At 40.7% G+C, this 24,101-nt stretch overlaps 1 long non-coding RNA gene across 3 annotated transcripts in view; it reads left to right on the forward strand.

The window, feature by feature from the left end:
- LOC133274198 (uncharacterized) overlaps positions 1-24,101 on the forward strand; it is a 46,677-nt gene that overhangs the window by 17,132 nt on the left and 5,444 nt on the right. For all 3 annotated transcript variants that reach the window (XR_009745060.1, XR_009745061.1, XR_009745062.1), the window contains exon 4: positions 14,617-14,765. This is a non-coding gene — a long non-coding RNA (uncharacterized LOC133274198). The remainder of the gene's footprint in view (positions 1-14,616; positions 14,766-24,101) is intronic.

A 24,101-nucleotide genomic window follows, 5' to 3' on the forward strand; every position in this document is an offset into this window, starting at 1 on the left:
CAGACACATGTGCAAACTAACATTGATGTGACTTGGAACCATTCTGGTTTGGCTCAACAACCTGAAGTTTGTTGAGAAAGCAAACACTAGGGCTTGTGGCGTCAGAAGACTAAAGCAATCCCTTCATAAACCATGATGGGTATATCATGCATCAAGGTGGAATCCAATAGAACACAGGACAGAACAAATGTAAGAACACAGAATACTAAAGAACAGTGCTAATATGAGTTTGGAAACCTGGATGGGGTGAAATGGTTGTGCCTTGTGAGGGGGAAAAAATGGTTAACATAAAATTCCAGAAGCCTGCAATTCTGTCACAGGCCCATGGCATAAGTGATTTGTGATGTGTCGTGGTTTAAACAGGACAGATGCCTGAAGCTAGTCTGTATTCTTACCAGGAGAATGCATTTCAAAACCTAAACCAGTGACTTTAGCAAACTGTCCCCATCCTGTTAAAGGGAGATGGTCATCAGTTGAGTGATGTTTATATAAGTCTAATAAGTGTAAATTCAGTGAACCTTTATACTGCCTCAGTATTTTCCAACATGTCAAATGCAGAGATGTTTCAAAAAGCTTGCTTAGAATACTTGGAAACAAATCTGGACCTCCTAGAAGATGAACATCTAAAGAGAATACGAACTAGGACATGATTCTTTAAGAAAATAATAGCATATTTTCTTGCAGTACAAGGTTTACTCTTTGGCTGCCAACTCAGCTGCAGGAAGGAAAAGAATTGTAACTGGAGTGGCTGGGATTTCAGTTGTATTTGAAAATGGGTTCTCATTTCCTGCCTGCTAGCTGAGGAGGGCTGTAATTCTGTGTCCTGAGGCACTCTATGCCCAACTCTCAGCTACCCTGCCAGTGGGGTGTTTTAAACCTCCTGGTTTGTTCTCCCTGCATCTAAATGTCACAGCTTTTTCTGAAAGCCACTTAAGGTATTTCAGAATACCTTAATACACTCTCAAGGCATCTGTCACCTCCTGGGAGAAAACAACAGCCTCCGGTGAATGGCACTGAATGATTAGGAAAGCCTCAGATGGAGAGGGAGGTGGGGAAAGACCTTTGTCAATGGGTTTTTGTGTTTTATTGTTAGCTTTTCTTTTTTTTCCAAAGCGGCATTAAAGTAAATGGTTGCATCCTGCGTTTGAGTGCTGTTTTACTGGATCAGAACAGAGGCTGTGAAGTTGCTGTATTTTATCCTTGGTACCTTTAGGGGCATGAGCGAGAGAGAAACCAGAGAGGGATTTTTATAGAGTCATTGGTAGTCATGACCAATCATGTACAAATTGCTTGAGCTTTCTAGGTCAGAATTTCTTAGAAGCTATTCACTGCTCAAAAAAAATTACTGTTGTTGTTGGTTTGTTTGTTTGTTCGTTTGTTTTTTGTTTGATTTGTTGTTTTCTTTTATTTGCATAGATAAATCATATTCTGGATTGATTTGGGACCTGCTCTGTGATGGTCATATTGCTTGACCTGGGTACTTCCACCCTGTCTCTGTGGAGAATTCCTCAATATTGATTTTGGTTTTCTGTTATGTTGCACTTTTAAATAATCATGAAGAGTGCCTAGAGTATAGGATGGGCACATTTCCCATCTGGTTTGATAAGCGTAGGTAAGTACTTATAGAAAAGACAGCTGTGGCAATTTGCCCTCTTCTCTGATACATCTCTCTTCAAAGCTGTGTATCTAATGAGCATTGCAAATATTCAACAGCAGGGACCATGGCTCTGAGGACTGGCACAGAAGAGTCACACATGAACTTCTAAGCCTGTATAAGTAACCTTCCAAAGCGCAGGTTGAGAAAATAATAAACACACTTACCTTGCCAGCTGGGAAAGAAAGTGCCTCTTGTCAGTAGGAGCAACTCTCTGGGGCATTGCAGTCACGTATGGAAGCTGAAGGAGCCCTGTCTGAGGCCTGCTGCTTTTAGCAATGTGACAGAAATTCAAGTCTGCTTTCACTGAGACATTAGAAATGGCACTGCACAGACTCAGGAGATCTAAATTAAAATTCCAGCTCTGACGCAGACTTTTGGAGTCTATGAGCAAATTACCATGTGCCTCAGCTCCTGTTGGTGAGGGGGAAAAAAAAAAAAGATATTTCTTCTCTCTAACTTTGTCTTGTATTGGAGTACCAGACTGAGGCCATTTCTTACTAAACGTATTTGAACCCCAGCTAAGAAAAAAATAGAAATAAACCTAGTAGTAAATGGGTAAACAAGTAATTTCTAACATCTTGGAATTAATGTGGGATGTCCTGGTTTTGATTTTATATACTAAATAAGTAATATTTATCTGTTTATTAAGACAGATGAGGTTTTATTGAATGGTATACATTTACCTGAGAGACAGCAAGTAAATAGATTTGACTGTAGGCAACTATTTTCTTCATACAAAACCAATGAGGCAAAAGAGAATTTTATAACTGCATACACCCTCAAAACAGCTCGTGCACTATCCTGTCTTTAAGGATAATGGAATATTGGTAAGAGGAATGATCACAGATTTTACTGCTGCTGTCTTGAAACTATGTCTGTGGTTAGTAATATTAACTTTGTTACCTTATACTTGTTTATTGAAACTGTTATTTTACAGTAGAGAATGTATCTTCTTCCCCAGCAATACTCATCACTGATTTGGCCTAAACTAGCCTGGTTCCTCAGTCTGGCTGTTCACCTGCAAAGAGTATTTCTTAAAAAACAGCAGTGTGGTTAGGCAGGATTTTGCAGTGACAAAAAAAAAAAAAAAAATGTGTGAGGCAGTACAGGACAATAAATAACCAGACTGGTGCTTTAAGTGTGGAATCCCACACTGAGTAAAGGCTTGCCATTTCTCAGCCTGAATGTCTGAGGAAGGTGAAGGGCAGAGGAAACTGCTGAACTCTGCAGCCTATAGATGTCATCAGCTTTTCACTCCAGCCTTCCCCAGCCGTTTTCTGATTGGTACCTATCTCCCTCCAGCCATTTATTTTGTAGCCCCGGAGGGACTGTTGTTTACTTGATGAAATACTGCATAGTACAAATCAAGAGCTGCCAGCAGTGAGCTGTGCCTAGACAGCAGATACTAAATGGAAAATGTAAGTGGTAACAGTACTTTTTCAATTACATTTTAAGCAAACATACTTACCAGGAGTCAGAGAACAGCGTGAACTGCTTTTTAGATATTACTAGCTAAATCATTATGGCATTTCCTGAGCTTTGTTTAAGATGATTTATGGAGGTTATTTGCAACATTTTGCCTTCTCCAGGAATTCTCATGTAAAACTCCAAACCACATAATTTCCATTCACATAACACCCACAGCAGGCATGCACTGTTCTCTTGGGGCTGGGAACTGGTCTGCAAAATGGTAGGGATAGTTCCAAAAAAGAACTAAAAACACAATACAGAAGGAAAATGACCCCTTTAGATTATTGCAGAGGATGACTTAGGTGCTAACTTCACATAAGGAGCCAAAGGGATGAAGATAGGGCAAGGTGGGAGGAGAACAGAGAACAGAGAGCTGAGTCTGCTTGTTGAGGTGAATTTTTTGGAGCATAACACAGAGTCTTCAATTAACAGCTCAATTTGGATGTTCAACAGCAACATGCCAGAGATTTCAGTTTGAGTCCAAAGTGGAGCAGCTGCACTGGGGAGGGTGGCTGTGCATTGGCTGTGCCATCACTCACACCTACTCGGTGTGGTACTGAGTGTCTATTTCCTCGTGTAATCAGATGCCTGCTTAGGGCTCTGAGCACAACTTATCGCTGTTGCATTAATGGGGAAAAGCTGTAACTGACTGCTGTTGTGCTTATAGGGAGAAGCAGATAGAATGACATCAGGCTTATACTACATTATTTGGCTAGAGTAGTTGCTAGCTGGAGGTGTGGGGAGGAGGGGAGAACGGCATCCTGATGTAGCAATGTTTTTAGAGAAACTGCTTTAGTCTTTGTATGACAAGTATCTGCAAGGGGCTTTGCCAGCATAGCTAGAGCTTGGCCATGACTCCTGGAGGCAGGCCCTGGCCAAACGGACTGTGCTCAGAAAACATACACTCATCAGTCCCCAGAAAGTGTTTCCACACAGGCTTCATTCAATCCCTTCTCGAGACTTATTTTCAAAACTGCCCCAAACAGTGGTACTTTCCCAGCTTGAAGTTTAAATATAAGGTGCAGGGAGCAGAATGAAGACATCAGAGACAGAGGTTAGGAGAGGGGCAGGTCATGGTAGGGGTGCAGTAGGGTCTGACTGCTGGAATCCCCATGTCAGTGGTTTGCCAGTTGGCTAGCCCATAGTAGTGCATCTGGAGGGCTACAGAGCAGGGCAGTGCTTTTCTCCTGAATTTTGAGCAAATTTCTCCGAGTAGTGAGGAGAAATACTAAAAACCAATGCATGCTTAATTGGGGATTTCAATTTTTTAAACTCCCATCTTAAAATGTATTTTAAAACTTTGTTCGTAAATGATCCTCAAAAGTTTGAGAACACATATTTGCTCAGCTGGTAATGACACTGCAGGCACTCCACTGTTAAGAAATAATCAGCATTTTTTCATACCATGCCTTTCACCTTTGGATGAAGGACCATACTCAAATTTGATATACAGGGGTATACCTCAGGGCAAGAACACCAATATCAGTGCTATTACTATGAATTTATGTTGGTGTAATAGGAAGTTGACTTTGTCCCTAAAATAGAAGCAGTGAAAAATGAATATATATCCTAACTTCCCCAGTGGAAGATTTTCATATTATCTGTGTTCATTCAGGATTTGAATCCTGGAGAGTGAATGAATTTATGATCTCCTACCACCTGACCCAAAACAAAAACCATACAGGTGTGCTTATTACTACTTGGTAATATATTTTTCCAGGAGAACACAGCTTAAGCTTGGGTCTACTGGAATAGCTGGCTGTAGTTTGTGCTTTACAAAGTGCACTACTAACCGAAGAGAGAACAAGTATCTGTCTACCCCAGGGAACGTGCCATTTAACTTTGATGCAGTGCAAGAATGGGTTTGAAATAATGTTTTAAAATCCTATTAAATGAAAGGGACATGAAGAACTAGAAGAGTACTGTGAGGAAGTGCCTAGTTTGGTTTATTGTTTGACGCAGAACAAAACACACTGTTCGAGAAAAAGGGCAGCGACCCAAAAGACAGCCAATGTGTATTCATGATTTAAAATTATGAGAACAGCAGAAGAGTCCATTTTCTGCAGCAGTATGTAAAACAGGGACAAAAAAAAAAAACAAAACAAACAACCCAGGCTTATTCACCATATTAACTGTGACACGTAACTTAATCCCCAAAAGATATCTATTATGTAGATTTGTGTCTGATCTTAAAATCTGGAAAAGCACTAATGCCTTGGGACCCAAAGCTTGGGTTTTAGGAGTCAGCTTTACCTGAACACCAGTACTGCGCAGGCTGGGCCCTGTTCTGGCAGGTATAAACCAGGCAGGGCCAGCCTGTTCCACTGCAGCCAGTCCTTTGGGGATTCAGGCTTTTCTGCCTGGAAGCAGCAAAAGTTGTCTTTTACGGTGAGCTCTGAAGGTGGAAGGCAGCAGAGATCCCAAATCGTTTCAGTGGGTTTACACTAGGGGCAGAATGTCACAGTGACTGAAAATGGAGCGTGTTGATGGACAGCCACAAAGAGCTAGCTTGCTGTGTTCTCCACCATACAGTCCAGGGAGGTGTCTTGGGACTATTCTGAGTCACTGCTTTCTGAACAGGATTGTTCCTTTTTTATGTGCAGTGATGTTTGGAGATGGGCACATATGTGTACAGGAAATTCACAAATTATTCATAGCCATCTAATATTTAAACAGCAGAAGAAAATAAGCTTTTCATCTCCTTTATCTTAAGAAACAGAGTTCTGGTCTATTCTCTTTATGGAACTTATTAATGAGCAGACAAAACCACTGTTATATACTTTTGTAATGTGTAGATTACATGATTGGAAAAGGAAGCATTATTTCAATTAGTTACACCAGTCATGAATTAAAACACAGTTTTAATTGAAGGGATATCCATGGGAATATCCACTGCATTAATCAAGATGAGATGCATTGCAATGAATACTGAATGAATAATGAAACACCAAGTATGAAACATACCCATTTAGAGGTATCTTAGCTCTTGCATGTACTAGACTATCAAAATTAATTGAACGAGTGCAGAACTTTATGGCTGGAGGCATGTTCATTGTTGTTAAAAAAAAATTAAAGCGTAGGCACGATCTAGCCCAGTTATCAAAAACTGGCTCATCTAGAACTTGTTACAAAAGTCAGCTGATGAAGTTTTCCAAATCGGTTTTGCCAATTGCCAGTTACAGTAGCATGGATCCATCTTCACTGGATACTCTTGTAGCCCAGTTCATTAGAAGTAAATGTATGTGTTTGAGGACACACAGACAAACTAAATACTCTATTAGTTGTTTGGAGAGAAATATGTCTTTTTGATGAGAAATAATTTTAAACTATCTCACAGGCTTTGCTGTCTGGAAGAGATAATATACAAATGAATCTTTGATATCACTGTTGTTTATTTTGAAGTTCCAAGGTTGTACTTTATTGCAGAGAGAGGCAAATTCTACCTGAATGATATGTGTCCATCTCTTGCAAGTTAGCTTGAATCTTAAGTGGGTTTTACCAGCAAAAATGCAATAGTAAATCCAAAGTGTTGGAGTCACAGATTTTGTCTGTAAGTTAGGCTTGATTTTGGTTATCTAAAATCGCAATGCAGAGCAAAGGTACTCATTCCAGAAAGAAAACTAATTCACTTGTATTATAACCAATTTAGATGAGCTAATGTGAATTTCAAATAATGTGATTATACCAGCAGCTGAGTTACTAAAAAAAAGAACCTATGAATCCTGCACTGCAAGTATTTACACCACCAGAAGCTTGGTTTATGCACCCGCTGGAGAAACAATAATACAGGGCCAAATTCTCCCTGCATTTGCTCTGGCTGTTACAGATTAATTAAATTAAGAGCCTGATTGAATAGTATGTTATCTAATCGCAGACCATAGACTCCTGTCCTTTCAGAGAGCTTAGTGTGTCTCACTAAAACACAGCCTGCACAAAGCAGACATCCAGTTTGAGCTCAGAAGACAGAGAATCTGCTGCTTCCCCTGCTAGTCTGTTCCAATGGTTAGTCACTCTCACTCTTAAAAATGTGCTACTTATTTCCCATCTGGCATCCGGATATAGGAATGTATGTCAGAATAGCTCTGCTGACTTTAATGTGCTACTCCTGATGAGAGAAAAAAAAGGCCTGAGGTTTGTTCGTTCCTGATCCTGAATTAGGGAACTCATTAGTGCTACAGGTCTGAGCACTTGGTGCCAGCTATTCAGGTCAGCAAGCTGGGATGTTTGTTAATGTCTTATTACTTTCTTCTGTTTGTTCCACTAGGTGAACATTTGTTCACTGAGTCAGCCTTTACATGCCTGTTCTGCCCACTTCTTCCCCCCCCCCCTTCTCCCCCAGTGAAGAGTCATTGCAAAAGTACAGTGATGCACAGTGTCTGCCATTTCCATGAGCAGGGCAGGAGTTCAATCTGCTTATCCACAAATTATTCCTGCTCTTCGAAATGCACATGCATACACAAAAATATGAGCAAACTCACTCGGGATCTGTTGCAAAATCTCCTACTGAAAGCTGTTGATTATTCCACATTGAGGTAACCCTCTTTTTAGTCTTTTAAAGGTCAAATTTATCCTGTTATAGAGGATCAGAAAGTCAGTGTATGTCAGCTTTGACATGCTAGAGAGTGATACAATTTTCATTTTCGATCAATAATGATATATGAAAGTGTCTAGAAAATAATTTTAACACTCTACTACAACATGATTTTGTGGTACCGCTAATCTTGAAATTACATCGCCACCTGGTGCCTGTTATCATCACATACCAAGCTGCAGAAAATGCAGTGTTTCGATGACAACTTCTGTAGCAAATGCTGTGGGTTTCATGTAAAATATTGGCTTGAAAGGTTTCTTGTGAGAGGGGCAGGATGACCACGGTTGATACTGCCCACTGGAATGGGTTGCCCAGGGAGGTTGTGAATGCTCCATCCCTGGCAGTGTTCAAGGCCAGGTTGGACGAGGCCTTGGGTGATATGATTTAGCATAAGGTGTCCCTGCCCACGGCAGGGGGGTTGGAACTAGATGATCTTAAGGTCCTTTCCAACCCTAACGATTCTATGATTCTATGATACCAAAATGCTGGAACATGAGTGTCTGATGATTTTGAAATGCGCTGGTTGCCAGAGTCCTCACTGCCATTTGTAAACCTGGTATAACCCATAATTTACTGCAGGGGTGGGTCTCCTCGGGGGAACACTGAGGTGGTGGCTACATCCCCTGCTAGCACTGTGCAGTACAACATGTGCTGTAGGTCAGTGCATTGGAAATACCTCATCACTCTCTTTATCCCAGTGTCCAAGACAACTTTAGGCTTTTTTTGTTGGTTTTTTTGTTTTGTTTTGTTTTTTTGTTTTGGTGGTGTTTTTTTTTCTGTTTGTTTGTTTGTTTTTGTTGGTTTTTTTTTTTTTTTTGAATACTCTTCAAATGCAGAGAGTTTCTTTTTATTTTGCTTTGGTGTTGGAGGGAAATTGAATCACTAAGTAAGGGCCAGTATCTGCTTTCCTTAAAATGAGTCTGTTCTTGATCACAAAAGTCCCCCAAGGTTCTAGAGCTAGGATTTACCCTTTGCTATACTGTACATACAATGAAGGAAGCAGGAAACAGACCTTCAGGACAGCAGGTAGTAGAGTGTTGTCACTCTCTATATATGCCAGACAGATCACACCTACCGATCTGATTTTATTTTATAATTTTATTTCATGGTTTAGGATCACTTCTTTCCAGGCTAAATACAGAGAAGTATTTTTATGCCCTAATATGCTGCAAAGCCTGCACCCACACAAACTCATCTGAAGGAGTTTTGCTGCCGTGACAAGAATCTCTGTTCCCTCTGAATCCTGGAACACATCCTCTCTGAACATTGTCTTGAAGGGGATGCTTCTGGACAACACCCTGACACCACCCCATGCTGTGCTGTGCTACAGAGAGTTTCAAAATTGCCTTATTGTGTAGAAGGGAACAGGGAACTTGGCCACAGCTATTTCCTAAGCTTCTTAACACTGTGCTTTGGTTTGCAAGAGCTTTTATGTCCTGGGCCAAACAGAGGTGCCAGCTCACCCTTCTACCCTAAAATGTGTGCTTTAGGCAAGAGAATGCTCCTGTGTCTTTCTTCCTGCTGCCACCACCAAAAGCATGAGGCTATATGATGTCATGAGAGGGATGAGCAGAGCAACGGTGTGACTTGGTTGCTAGCAACAGGGGAAGATGCAGCAGCTAGGAAGCCTGGAAGAGCAAGAAGTCCTAGAGCCTATGACTTTTTCTGGTGGGCTTTCTCCTCCCAGAGAAGAATGAGCCAAATAAAAATGTAGAAGGAAGAAGGCTGATCGGAGCAGTGGGGGCTGGAGGGGCAGGATCAGCCCAGATGGAGGGGCAGATGATAAGTTCAGAGCTTAGGGGTCACCTCAGAGAGGATCTGCTCCTGAAAAGACTGCTTGGTTCTTCACATCCTACATTTACCTATCCTTCCCAGAGTATGTTGTGGGGAAGGGGAATAGCACCATCTATGCCCACCAAGACCTTCTCAGTATCTCTGTTGCTTTGCTCTCATATCGGCCATGGTGTGTCCATGTATGCAGAAAGACCTTACTTCCAGATGTTGATTGCCATGTTCATAGTGATTTCTTTTCCTGTTCCCCAACATAATCTGGGTAGAGGAATTGCACTCCTGGGTCTTCCTATGATGGGCCCTGTGGGCTCACTCTTACTTGTATGAGTCCCTTCCAACAAGTCCTCTCTAAGGTCACCCTTAGACTCACCTCTGCTTATTTCTTTATGCTTTATCCTGTGTGGAGGTCAGTGCTCGGCACTTGTGTCCTGCAGCCTTCATTCCTCAGCGTTCTGCAAGACCTCTGCCCTACCTCACAGGACCTGTGTTTAACCTGAAGTACATCTCTAGGCAGTTAGGGTACTAAGTAAGAATCAGCAGCACTGTATGGTCCCCAGACCTGAATTTCAGAAGCGCTAAGTACTTGCAGATTTGATTTACTTCGCTTGGAGCTGCTATAGTTCCAGAGTTTGGCCACCATCTTCTGATGAATAAACTAACACATCCAGTCAAACCTGAGCACACATTCATTAGCCAAGTGAAGGGAATTTGGCCTGTTGACACTGGATGAAAATCTGGCCCTAGAATATCTGCAAGGTGAAGAACGAAAAACATGGAAAGCTTTCACAGATATTCCATTTAATGTTTTGTAAACTCCCCTGCTATGTTGCTAGGGGGATTTTAATACATCAATGCATTTAAAATAGATGTCAGCGAGATGTTTCAAATTGGAGCCAATTCTCCCCCTGCCCTGAACTTCCTTATTGTTCCCATCACTGTTTCAGCTTTCTTCTGTCTGGAAAAGACCCTTTTGCTGACCCACTTCCTGCCCCTGTAGCAGTACTAGGAACTGCACAAGGAATCCTTGTTTTACAAGGATTTATTTGTTTTTTCAGATGCTGACATTGCATTTTGCAGCTAGCTAGGCTTCATCTGGAGAGTATAGTTCTTGCATTTCCTGATGTGAGTCAGTTGTGAGGAAAGTGTTTAACCTTTTAGTCAAAGGTTAAACATATAAAAGGGGAATGTGAAGCTCTTGTATTCCAGTTATTGCCACATTAAAGAGAGCAGCTTTCATGGCTGAGCTAAATCTAACTTTTTTTTGGGGGGGAGGGATATTTCTTTCTGTATCCAATTCAAAGCTGCAGTTTACTGAGCTTGTTGAGGAACGTGTATGTTTGAACAGGGCCATATGTCAACGGTCATTCATTAATTGTTGTTTTTTTCTTCTTAATTGTGCCCTCTGGCTTAGGGAGGCTTGGACAAGCACATGTTTTGAGCCAATGAGAATTTTCAAAAATGGTCTGTTTCTATAAAATACAAAGAACTTCAGAGGAAAATAAATAGCAAATGTTCATTGGCTTGAGAGCAAAAGAATTTGTCCCTACCTGTCTTTACTGGCATCATATTATTTTAATCCATCTTTCTCTACTGCTTGGATGAGTATACTGTTTTCTTACCTGTAATTACCAAGACTGATGACTTAGCTATATTACAATCACATGCCCCTTCCCACTGACTAAATACTTAATGCTATACTGTTGTCATGATCCAGATGACTCTATCAGAGTTCATTCCAGTTTTACTGTCTGTGTTGGCTGCTTCTGTCCTGTGTGAAACATAGGAAAATGTTTTTGTTTAAAGACAATTCCACAGGTGACCTGCTGGTGGATCTGCACTGACTGCACCACTGATAATTTGTTGATGTTTGTGGCTGGGTCTGAAATACCTGATTGTAATCAATCAGCAGTAGTCATCCAATGAGGCTGAGAAAGCTAGGAACAGAGTCTACAGTAACCACTAACTGCGGGTTTGCTCTTGAATCTTTATTGCTCCAGGCATCCATTCTAGCAGTTAATTAGATTGTTCTTCCCTGGTCTGGGTTCTTCTGCAGCTCTCTAGGATTGTGTCTTAAGTAGAGAGCTCCACAGAACAATTTTGCTGGGCTGGAAAGATACAGTCTTGAAAGGGAAAAGAGGATAAACAAAAGATAAAGAATAAAGAAAAATTAGAAACGTCATTCCCAAGGGAGTGTTCCTGACAATCTGTTAACTTTTCATTGGCATATTCATAGCTACTTCCAAAAAAATGTCACAAACTCTTAGCAGAGCAGCTTGAATCTCTGCTGATGAATTGAAGGAAATTTGTTCTAGAGAAAATGCATCACATGAGGTTAACCCACAATACTGGATCAGCCAAAAACAACACCATGGAACAGGAATTCCTTCAGTTTAACAATAACATCATCTCATTGCAGGCTGAGCAGTAATATTAGAAACTGCACATATAATACCTTCCATTACAATTGAAATTTGAGACTTAAAAAAAAATCCTAGGAAAAAAAAATCTTAATCTGGATGCATTTGTTGATTAAGGATATTTATGAGTTGAACACTTACAAAGTTGAATCAGTGTCATGTTAAGATTCCTGTGTTTTATTCCAGGCATATAAGTAATGTGTTATTCAAAATGCCCTGTGGAATAGTTCAAAGCTGGCACTGTGAATAGTTCATTGCATGAACTGTGGAGGAGTGCTGATTTTCCATTGCTCTGCTATGTGCTTCAGTGACTGTAGTTCTTTCTCCTTCTGCAAGCAAGCTCTATCCGACTGTGATTTCCTTAATTGCGTTGTTTTCATTAAAAGGACAAAAGTAACCACTGCGAATCATGCTGTCAAAAACCTAGGTGTCATCTTCCATAGTTCTTAATTTACATTATAATTAAGTGTCTTTTCGTCCAAAACCTAATTCCTTGCAAAGCTGTGGTAAAAGAGCTCTGTGTGAGGATCTCCTGGGGTCAGAATCGGTGGTGATATATTACTGCAGACATAGCATAGAGCAGCTGCATGGTAATCATCATGGCCCCTGGCTTGCAGTAGTAGCTTTGACCTCCTCTGTGTTCCAGTATGGAAGGACTTTGAGAAACAGACCTCATTGCAGATAAGTAGAACAAACACAGACCTGTCTCCTTAGGCACATGGTACCTTTTGCTGTTTTCTTGCTACAGAAGGAATTGCTGCATGAATATGTGCAATTCCCACATGTTGCTCCTCTGGCTTTCTGCACCTCCCTGGTTCTGAGGCTCCAGTATACCAGTAATCCAGGCATATGCTTGGATGCAGATATGTTCCATACAGCTGAATGCCTGGGTTAGGAGTGCAGGAAATACCACGTGCTGTAGGCTAATGGTTCAAGATTGTAGCGATAGAACAAGGGGTAATTGATGTAAACAGGGGAAGTTACGGTTAGATACAAGGAAGACCTTTACTGTAAGAGTAGTGAGGCACTGGAAGAGGTTGCCCAAAGAAGTGGTAAATGCCCATGCCTGGCAGTGTTCAAGGCCAGGTTGGACAGAGCCTCGGGCGACATGGTCTAGTGTGAGACATCCCTGCCCATGTATGATCTTAAGGTCCTTTCCAACCCTAACCATTCTATGAGTCTGTGATTTTAAGATAACGTGAAAATCTTCTACAACATAGATTCTGTGACGTTATCAGATCTTTTGGGCAAGGGACCAGTGAAGAGCAGGAGCAGGCTGTTTATCTGAGCAGGCATCTTTTCTCCCTTTCTCCCGCTCTGCCAAGATCTCCCAACCAGGTCTTGAGAAACTGGGCACAAAAAGACAAACAAGACAACTAGAAAGGGTTCCAAAAGTATTTTTCTTAGTAAATTTTAGATCTGTAGAAACCTGGCTCAGGCATTTTGAAGATAGAATTTTTCTAGAAGGACAGTAAGTTGGGGTTTATATTTGGGAAGAGAGAAAAAGGATGGCAAAAACCAAACCATTACTTCCTCTAGGATAGGAAGCTTCACAGGGAGAGAAGTCTGTGAAACAAAGTGATTACTTCTGCTGCTATCACTCTGAAGAGTGAAGACTGTAGCAAAATCTTCATCTTCATTCAACTTAAATAATAATTTAGCCTTTCTGTTCATAGCATCTGTACATCCTCCTGTGTTTAGCCACAGACTACTAAACTCCTGTGAGTGTTAGTGATATGGACCTGTTTTCCTTACAGGGATAGAACAGTTTCCAGTCCATTTCAGAAAGAAAGATGAATTGGAATTGGATTTGAAATGAGAGAACCAGTTCTGTTGTGTACATCTTGCAACCTTGAGCAAATCTTTGTTCTGTCTATTCTGAGCTATTTGGGGTAGGCACTTTCTCATTTGCTATGCATACGTGCAGTGCTTAGCACAAAGGAGACTCCAACCACACATGAGTGAGCAGTGAACAGATGGTAGTCAGTTGTCAGTTTGACCAGGTATTCCCACTCTGATAGTTTTTGTAGCAAATTTCATCTTTTAAAAGTCTTGCCAACAGGCCAAAACTGGAAGTATGTAAAAGAAAAAGTCAGTGAAGGAGTTCATTTTCTAAATATCTCTTTCCCAGCTCTAAAATACAATGTAGGAACTGAGACACATTGGACATACTGGTGAAGTCCTGCCTAAGCCAAATGTCAGTGCTGTGCTTAGTTAAATCCATAGTAAGCTTGCCTTTTTGACTTTCAGAAATGGAGTAAAACCCAGTTTTGGGCCAGGTATTTCTTTATTCTCTCACTTGCATTCACTCAGATGAGCTTTTAACAATTAGGAGTTTCCCTGTTTGGCAGTATTTCTGTATTGTCACAGGCAGAGATGACATAATGAACTACATTTATGCATATTCTTGAGCTCTTCTGGGTAAAAATAATGACCCTCAGCTTTAATCTTCAGAACTTTGCATCTCGGTGTAGCTATTCTGATGGCAAGGGTGAGTAGATCTGGCTAAGACGGGAAACAGATGTATCCTCTTATTCTCAACATAAATTCTGGGGGGTTATTTTTTGGTTAGCTGCAGTCCTAATCTCACTTTTGATCGAGTGCAGAGGAAAAGAGTAATTAGTGAAGTATTAGTGTTATTATTATTTCCTGACATTAACTCTCCTGCTACTTGTTCATCCTCTTCTCAGGCCCAGCAAAATGGTGTGTGGGTTTAACAGCTGCAGAATGTTTCTTTATTGCTGGTACTTTCTGTGCTCTAAGTCGTACTGTGTTCACCCCAGTGAGCCAGCAGAAAAAGAAACAAATCCTACTGAATATGGCCACAGTTATGTGGGTGGTTAAGTGCCTTGTAACATTGTAGCTTATGCAGGAAGGGGAATATGTTTTATTAGTGTAGTTTTCATTGTTGAAGAGCTGTTTTCCAAATGCACTGTTTTATCCGTAAGATAGGTACAAGTATACTATTTGATTTTAGAATTAATGATTCCTTTTTTAATATGCCTCTCGATGCAAAACTGCTATTTAGCTTAAGCCATCATATGGGCATCCAAGGCACAAAAAGAGATAAGTTGATTTACCAGACATCACATCCAGGAACTGGCCCCTCATTTTCTGAAGGTGAGAGCACCGAAGTTTCCTTCCTTCCCATTGCCTTCCATAAGCATGAATTCCTCAGCATTTCTGACACCTCTTTACTTAACCCTGTTGCAAAATGTGTAGTCCTTGTGTCATTTGTTATGCAGGAGGCTGTACAAGCACATCTTTCCCTCCTAACATCTGCTCTGGATAGATACTCCAGGGACCATGAGGAGATACAGTGTTGGTTGGAGCTTTTTTCCCCTCTCCCTCTTTCTTTTCAGCTATTACATAATAGTTGATTTTTGGCTGCTGTAGTTATTCCTGGTGAAATGTTTTAGTTCCCTAAGCAGTAATGGTAATACTTTGGACCATATTGCAAACATTTATGTCATTTTTTTTTTTATACAAACCTGCTGTATGTGTACCTTTTTAATTACTGTGTTCTCAGTATATCATAACCCTACTACATAAGGTGGTTATGAAAAGACATTCTTCCTATATATTTCATTCTCTTAAGAACTATAAATCCTATGATACATTTTGAAGGCAAGATTTTGTAAGAAGGATAGGCTTTTATTTAAAGTAAACACTTAAAGTGTTCAAGCAGAGATACTAATTCAAGAGGCAATCTATTCCATTTCTGTAAAACTCTTGATCTTTCTCCATCATCTTTAAATTTGTTTTTGTCATGATCAGCTGGTTTGTTTGGTGGTTGGGTTTTTTTTGGTGGTTTTTTGTTGTTTTTTCTTTTTGACACATAATTTAAAATCTACAATTCCAGATTAGAATCATTATGGCCTCTGAGGCAAATTCAGTTCTGAGGCTCTGGGGAAAGTCAGTGTAAATCAATATAAACAGAGTGATCATATGTGCCTGCAATATTTCTGAATTTTTACCTCCCAGCATCAGGGCCAGACACAAGTAACTGCTCTACTAACAGACTGGAGGCTTTAGCCTACATGTGGCAAAGCCATACAGTGCAGCAACAGCCTCCCCTGGGAGGCACTGTAACTACCAGGGTATTTCTTTCATAGGGTAAGTGTGAAATCCTCTCTCTCAGGCATCTGGATGAGCAGTGGTGAAATGTGGACGCTGAGGACTAGCTGAAAAATAGCTACACACTAGTGGATTGCTGTCATGCCCTAGACTGTTGAACAGGAAGGGAAACCACTCTCTTCCACACTTGCACAAATTTTATTATGTTCATTGCTCAGAGATGTATTGCAACTCATAGTTAATCTTTTCAATCTCTTCTGTTCCCATGGAAACTTTGGATAGCAGAAAATAACAGCACGGTATGATATACGTTGCTATATTTGCTAGTGCTGGCCAGTAGGTTAGATCTATGCAGCCTCCCCATTTTTCTTCCTCTTCTTCCTCCTTTTCAACGGGAATATTGAACATGACAAACAATGCTGATTTCAAACTGAAAGTTTAAAAGGAAGCTTCTGTGCACACTGGTGTGTTTAAAAACAAATCTAAAATAGTTCTCAACAGAAACTGACTATGCCAAGTATTTTGGTTTAGATTACTAAAGCAAATCCACCTAAACTGATTCAGAGGACCCATCCAGGAGACCTGCCCATTGCTACACCTATAGTTTTGAGGCAGAACTCGGATCTTTCAGAATAGACACCTCTAAGAGAGGCAGAATTTTGGGGATCAGAATGTGCTGTTGTATTTTCTATAAGCTGTGACGTTCACAGCATGCACAGTATTTTAGAGGTGTGATAACAGGGTGATGCAGATTGGAAAGGCATAATATTACATCATGTTTGGTGACTGAAAGTAAAAATTCTTAAAATGGGTGGAGAAAGAATTGTTACAGTTCCCTGCCACCCTAAAAGAATAAATGCTTGGAAAATTCCCAGAATGTTATTGAAGTGCCTAAAAAGTAAATATTTATTCTGCACACACATCTTTTAGATCTGTCTGTAGCTGAATTTCATTGTTTTTGTGTTGGTTTCTATTATTTGACTGGGTATCTGTGGACATATGGCCTCTTGTAGTGTTAATAAAAACAACTTATGTAGAATGATTGGGCTGTGTAGTAACTGGGGAAATACTGAGGGATTAGAAAAGAAGATAGCCTGCCAAAACCTAGTTTCTGTTTATACACATTTAATTCCTTTTTATAGCAAATTATGCTTTTCTTCTTCAGGCATGGTCGGTTACTCTGATCAAGTAAGGCTAGAGTTTGGGGTACTGAGAAATCGAGGTTTGTAGGTCAAACTCAACTTCCTGTGACATTTCACTGCTATAACAAAAAAAGTGGATTTTTTAGTTGCTTTTAATAGCTGAACACCCTATACTTCTGAACCTGTGCCAGGAAATCTTGAAAATGCTATGAATTCCAGATGATGCATGAAAAGCTGGGAAAGGACTGATCTCGGAATAGAGCTGAGCAAAACACATCTAAATTTCTGTCACCTAACAATTGTTTTTTCCACTGTGTATTGCTCCCCCAGTCTACCTTGTACTTTGTACTGTATGGATGCTGTAGCATACATAGAACTTTTGTTTCTTTAAAATCTTCTTAACCACAACTGCCACCCACTCTTATTCAGTAAAAGTATAAATAAGGAAAATTTAACAAAGATTTAAAACGGTTTAAACTTTGTTTACAAAAGCAGCACAAGTATTTGGTGTGCTTTACCAAAATGCAATATTTTAAACTTGCTGAGAATTTATGATGTGAAAAAGTCCTCTGTTTTTTCAATAGTACCATCAGTTCTCCTCCTCTTCCTTCTGTTCCCATAAAATAAAAATATAACCAGCTTTCTCTGCTTTAGGCAACTCTTGATCAAGATGCAAAATCTAGCCTGTAAGTATGAAGCATTCTGAGGCACACTCACAGATGACTGGTTTACAGCAAGGGGCGTAGAAAAGCCTTCCCAAACTGCCATGGCAAAGACTGTTATTGGCTTAGAACTGGGAGGGAACTAAAATTCAGATTCTTCCTTCCTGATCACAGAGATTTGCAGTGTGGCTTGTCTATGCCCGAGCTAATTCTCTGCACAGCCTTAAAAATCAGCGCAAAGAAAAAGGCACTTTTAGGATGCTGTCTGCCCAGCTGCTTGCATGAGATGAGCTGCACTGTGCCAACCAACTAGTCTTTTATCTTGGTGAACAGCCAAAAGAGCCTGCACTGACTAGTTCAGACATAGCTGCCCTCATTGCACATACCTCTGCTTGGTCATCTGAATCCCACCCCAGTGGCCTACTGTTTGATGGCAGTTCTGAATACCACAGCTCACTGAACACAGCATATCAATACTTGTGCTGAAGCAGACTTGGCTCCCTGGCCTGAGGGGTATTTCTCCTCTTGGCTGTTGATGCTGAGACAGAATGCATGCTGTGATGAAAGGAAAGCATGTACAATGCAGTTCAAAGTACCAAAACTGTTTGCTGAGCTTGCAGGAAATTTAATTTAGCACAAGGGATTTAATGCTCCAAAGATTAAATATTCTTATTCAGATGAGAATGAAAACCTTGGGATCGCCTTATCAACTAAAAGATGTATAGGGCTTCCAGTCAGCAGGCCATAAAAGAACTGATATACTTGTGCACATTACAAAGGTCTTCCTAGTCCTTCCTCTTGCTTCTCTGAAAAAGGTTTAGCTAAGACAGGATGACTGACTATATCACTGGCATAGCTTCACTTAGTTTGCAGTTTTCCAAATCACTGCTGATACCAATTTAGCTCAACAGGACCAAATGGGTGGGGTGCAGACAAGGGAATATGAGACCCTCTTTATTGCTTTTTAATTTTTTTCCATAAAATTCTCCAGGCATTCATAAAGTGATTGTGGTGTTTATAAGTCTGAATTAACTTCTGAAGAAAGAAATATCTGTAATTTGGTTCTTGGTGAATTGTGTTCTTTTCCACAAAAAAACATCAATGTCAAGCCTAATTGTGTAGATGCACTACAGATTCTTGTATCTTTACATCCCAGAGCCTTGAGCTGCCAATTGTTGGATGCTGGAGAAAACCTGCTGGAGAGACCCTGGGAAAGCATGAGTATTATGCTTAGCATGCTGTTACTCTTTTTTTTTTATTCCCTGGACATCTGCTACTGGCCACTGTCATTTACAGGATAGTAGACTAACAGGAGATCTGATATCATCTGGTCTCACTTCCTGCACAACACAAGCTCCTGCCATGGAGCTGTCACTATTCACCTGGTTGGGTTCTACTGTGGCCAGTACTACCAAACTTCTCAAATCCCAAGCAATTCAGCACTGAGGTGGCACAACATTGTGCCTGGGCTAGCAAGGCTAGCTGGCTTGATGCTTAAATGCAGGGAGTCAATATGGGGACAGTTTACTCAAGGAAGGCCAACATTAGCAATGAGACTGAAGAGCAGCAGAGCTGCCCCTCGGGCAGAAACACAGCTCCCACTCACTGAGGTCATCTCAGGGTCCTGTGACAAGTAGTGTGGGTGTCTCTGCTCAGGTGCTCAAAATTCCTTTCCTGCCACCACCAAAGTGTAGCTTATGTAGCTATATAATGCCACTTCAGTAAAAACTCATAGAGGAAGATAACACAGAATATTGTCAACAGAAAATCAGAGAATATTAATAATATTTATAAGATGATTAAAAATAGCTGTAGAATTTCCAGGTTTTGTAAGAGCTGAAACCTTTTTCAGGGTGCTTTATTAAGTCAGCCTGGCATCATTTTCCTGGTGGGAAGTTAGAGCAGTTTTTCTAGGCAAAATATAGAAGGCTGAGTGCTCTGCATTATGGTTTAGGAGATCAATAGATCCTTTTGTTTGGGAATCCTGATGTTAAAAGAAGGAAACCTCCTGGTTTTGTGCTGCCTTGGCCTATTAGCCTTGGTTGTTACTAATAAAAGTTCTTTCAGAGCACTCTGAGTGATCAGAGTCTTGAACAACTTTCTTTAACCGGCAAAAGCATTAGATAGGAAAAAACAGACATGAAAATAAGCCTCCTGAAGTCTGCCTTTCTGCAGGCAATGTGTCTTCAGGTATGAATTCAGAGTGGGTAGAGAACACACTTTTGCTTGGCATGAAAATATATACTAAGTGAAAATTAAAAAAAAAAAAAAAAGATTCAGGAAATATTCCTAGCTTATCAGTTCTATGGGTGTATTAGCAACCTAGATGAGAATAGTTTTCGTGATGAAAAGTTAAGGGTGCATGCTTCTGAACTGTTATTGCAAAACAAGAGGAAGGGGGAAGTTTAATAACTAAGGTTTTGGGTTGAGTTTTTTCTGTGCTTTTAAAATCAGTTAGTAAAACAGTATTTAAGAGGAAGGTCAGCGTTTTATAAATGGGAATGTTAAAAGTTATATTGATAAATGTTTAGGTTTAGCCTCCCACAGAGGAATATATTGCTTTTTCATAAGTTCTGGGCATGTGTAAATCTCATTTCAGATGAGAACAGTAAAATTACTTCTCTAGAAACTTATATATTGTTTTTGAGTTACAGGTTTTCCTTCTGGAATGTGCAAAGTCAGTGCTATCCGAGCTCCTACTACATTTAGGCCTTCTAAAAACCCTTCCTTGTAGAGTCAGACCTTTAACATTCCAGTGCAAAGTCTGTTTTGCTCAAGAGCCCAGGTTACTGCTATCTCTCCATCAGAACTGATGTGGACTGGTGGCAAATGTTTAACAAAAACCTAGCCTAGGCAATGGCAGAGAGGCTTATTCTTACATTTTTAGGAAGTAGTTTATGACAGCAATGTAACACAGCATCAGTTTGTGTGTTACACTCCAAGCCCAGATGCAGTCACATTTCCTTCAACAAACTGCTTAAATGCTGCAAATTAAATAGCTGTGAGTTATCTGCCAGAGCAGAGGCTGACAGTCGGGGCAAACAAACACCTGCCAACTGGAGGCTTTTTCCTACACAGTGGGACCCTCTGCCCCACCTTTTATTTCTTTCTTTACCATCCCGTGTCATGCCCCTCTGATCACTTCCTAAAGCTCTCACGGAAAGCATCAGATCTCTTTAGTGACTGAATTACCTATTTGTTTGCTTTTTAGGCAGATGCAAAGGGCTGTGTAATGGGACAGTGCTGATGTTTCCACAATCCTCCTGGGAAGCTCTCTATTGCATTATTTTAGCACCAGAACTTTATTTTTATAAAGGTTACTTTTGGACACTGTAATTCTTGCTAATTCTTGCTAATTTCAGCTGGCTGGGGCTAACGCCAGCTCTCTGCCTTGCCTGGCCTCCTGTGAAGAGGAAGCAAGATGATCCTTCATTTTTTCACAACTAGTTTCCAGAGGAGAAATTCCTGATTCAGTCTGCAGTGGAATTCCCTCCTTTCCCTCTTCCCTTCTCTCTTTGCTGTAAATTGCAAGGACATCGCCATTTAGCTGCAAGCCTCCCTTGGCATCTACTTGTACCTGTAGCAGATGGGCTTTATTTTCATATAGCTTCCTCCAGACCTGAGTTTGGCTATGGAAACTCTGAATGAGCTGAGGAACTGTGGAGGATGGGTGCAGCTATGAAAATTGCCCAAAGCAAGGAAGTCAGATGTGCAGAGAGACCAACAGCAGGGCCACAGTGTCCACCCTAGTGAGTCATCACCCTGTTGGAACCAAGCACAATGATGACACTACCCAGCAGTGACCCAGAAAAGTAGGCCACTGCCTTTCTTGCAAATAAGTAGTTTATTTTCCACCCTCTGTAAGACAAAGGTCTTCTTAAAGCTAATGAAATCACTCTCCGCTTACTGAGTTCAGTTATATTTAAGCAACTTACATGTATTATATCACAACCAAGCTCTTTTGGCATTTATGCAATGGGAAGAAATGCAGATGAGTAAACTCATGTTTTATGACTCAGCAGACATAGTCTCAGTTTCTGGCTGTCACACAATTTTGTTCTGCAACATTGGGCAAGCTACTTAATAGCTTACTGTGCCATCTGTAAGAAACTTCCATTCTCTGTGTCTCCTACTTTATCCATCATCTCTTTATTGCAAATGTTATCTTACGTATTTGTATAGCACTTATCAGCAAAGGAACTTTTGCCATTACTGGAATGAAGAGTAAAGTAGTAATATCTCAGCATTCAAAGCATGCCATTTTCTTATTTCAGCCTACAATCCATGTTAAACAAGTCCTCTGGATGTCTTCTAAAAATTGCCAAGCTTGGAACTAAAGCACTAATAAGAATGTATCTTCTGTCATGTAGTCTGGTTACAGGTTCCAGAAATAGGGAACTTTCAATGCTGAAAGACTGAGCACAGATGCCATGTCAGTAGGGAACAAGGCTGCAAAGGGAGAATTGGAGCCATGAGCTGCTTAGCAGTTACTGCAAAGAATGAATTCTATTTATTCACGGTAACATTCTCAGTCTCCTTTTCTTCCTGCCAGAGTATTGTGCATAGATGGCAGAACCCAGAAAACATGCTTTCTTGCCTCCCCATGTGTGTCATGCTTAGACTTATTAGGGAATACTTACTTTTTTGTACTGGATTTTCACCTGAGGTTCTGCCTCCCGTAAGATATCTGCAGGTATAGATCAAGGAAGAGAAAGGTGAAATACTTCCTAAACAGTTATATTTGGAGCCTGGGAAAGGTTACAACACATGAGATACTTCTATGCCTGTGCCATCAATAAGCACACTGCCATGTAACTAAAAAGTAGTTCTTCTGAAGTTCAGGCAAATCTGCCAGTAGCCATATGGAACATGAGGAAGAGTAAATTCTGAAGAAGGGAATAAAAGACAGCAGGACATATATATCCACTAACCTTCCTTCTCAGTTAGTTTCAGGTATGCCCACTTTTGCCACTTGTAGGCAGCTGGGTGGGGCTGGTCTCTTTTGGCAGTACCCAAGGGTTTACAAGTGTTTGCATAGTACCACTTCCTTATTTGCTCTACTCTCACAAGCCCCCAGGAAACATTTCTCTATTAAGACTCAGGAGATTTCTTCAGCACTTAAATGTCTCCTGCAGTGTGACGTAGCTCTAAAAATCTCCCTATAGCAATTTTATGTGAGATAATTCTGATTATGAGCTAGCCCAGGGTTTTGTAAAAGAGGTGAGAGGACAGCCCAGTCTTTCCCTGCTCTAGTTGGAGGGAGACTTCTGTGGTCTGTTATGACGTGCTGGTCATTCACATTTTGCTCTCCTTGTTGGAAGACATAGATTTGGCAAACTGCCAGCAAGCTATTTCTGGAAAACTACTTGCCTAATAGTTAAAAGCACCTGGGCATAATTTCCTTGTCCAAACAGCACTGTCTGGCGAGGCCAGGCCTTTAGGGTCAAAGATGCAGACACTAAATGGCTTTAGCAGTGGCAGGAACATAGGAATTCAAGGTGCTCCTTCTTTACCTTATGCATCTTGAATGTCCATTTGCAATCCAAGGTAAAGATGATAAAGGACTGAATGATAGTCCATGACCACTAAAATGTCACAAGCTCCTTAAAAGACAGACTTTCATTCTGGCTCTGCCAGGTGTTCAGAGATCACTAGAGGAACTTAAAAATCATGAGTTCTTGCCCTCCCCCACACAAACAGCAACGACAAAAAAAACCCACCCCAAAACAAAAACAAAAAAAAAACCCCAAACTAAACAACCCAGCCCTTCTCGGTTATGCTCCTTTAGGAGTCTCTTGGATCGTGTTCCCAGGCTTACTCCCGCAATCAGGAGGGATCCAATCATAGTTAATTTTCAAGAAAAGCTGGGAGTCTTTCCTGCTTGTGATGCAAATGCAGGGCCGTCTGCAAGGAGAAAACCGATGCCCTGAGGTTGACAGTCAAACTATTAAAGGTGGTGGTGCTGCACTTAAAGCAAAACTAAATCAGGTAAATTGAAATTACTACAATTATTTATAGTTGGATGGAAGCAAGATCAGACTTTGCATTTCATTTAGGCAGCTTCTACTTTCTTACTAACTTTACTAGCCAATAGTTGTCTTGCAAAATACAGTGTCTAACTGATATTGTCTGGGGAGGTAATGGGGACTGGCAGGGTGTCCTGAGAGAAAGGTTATCTGTTGGCTAACAGCTGCCTTCCAGCTTATTCTGCCAGAGGATAAATGAGGCAGTAAAGCTTGCATGGCTAAAGCATGTTTTGTAGTTAGTGGGATACCAGGAAGAAATATAGCCCAC

This window comes from Pezoporus flaviventris, unplaced genomic scaffold (assembly GCF_033815535.1).
Source record: "Pezoporus flaviventris isolate CSIRO_AGI_PZ_B2104156 unplaced genomic scaffold, CSIRO_AGI_Pfla_v1 ptg000036l, whole genome shotgun sequence".
Classification (NCBI taxonomy): Eukaryota; Metazoa; Chordata; class Aves; order Psittaciformes; family Psittacidae; genus Pezoporus; species Pezoporus flaviventris.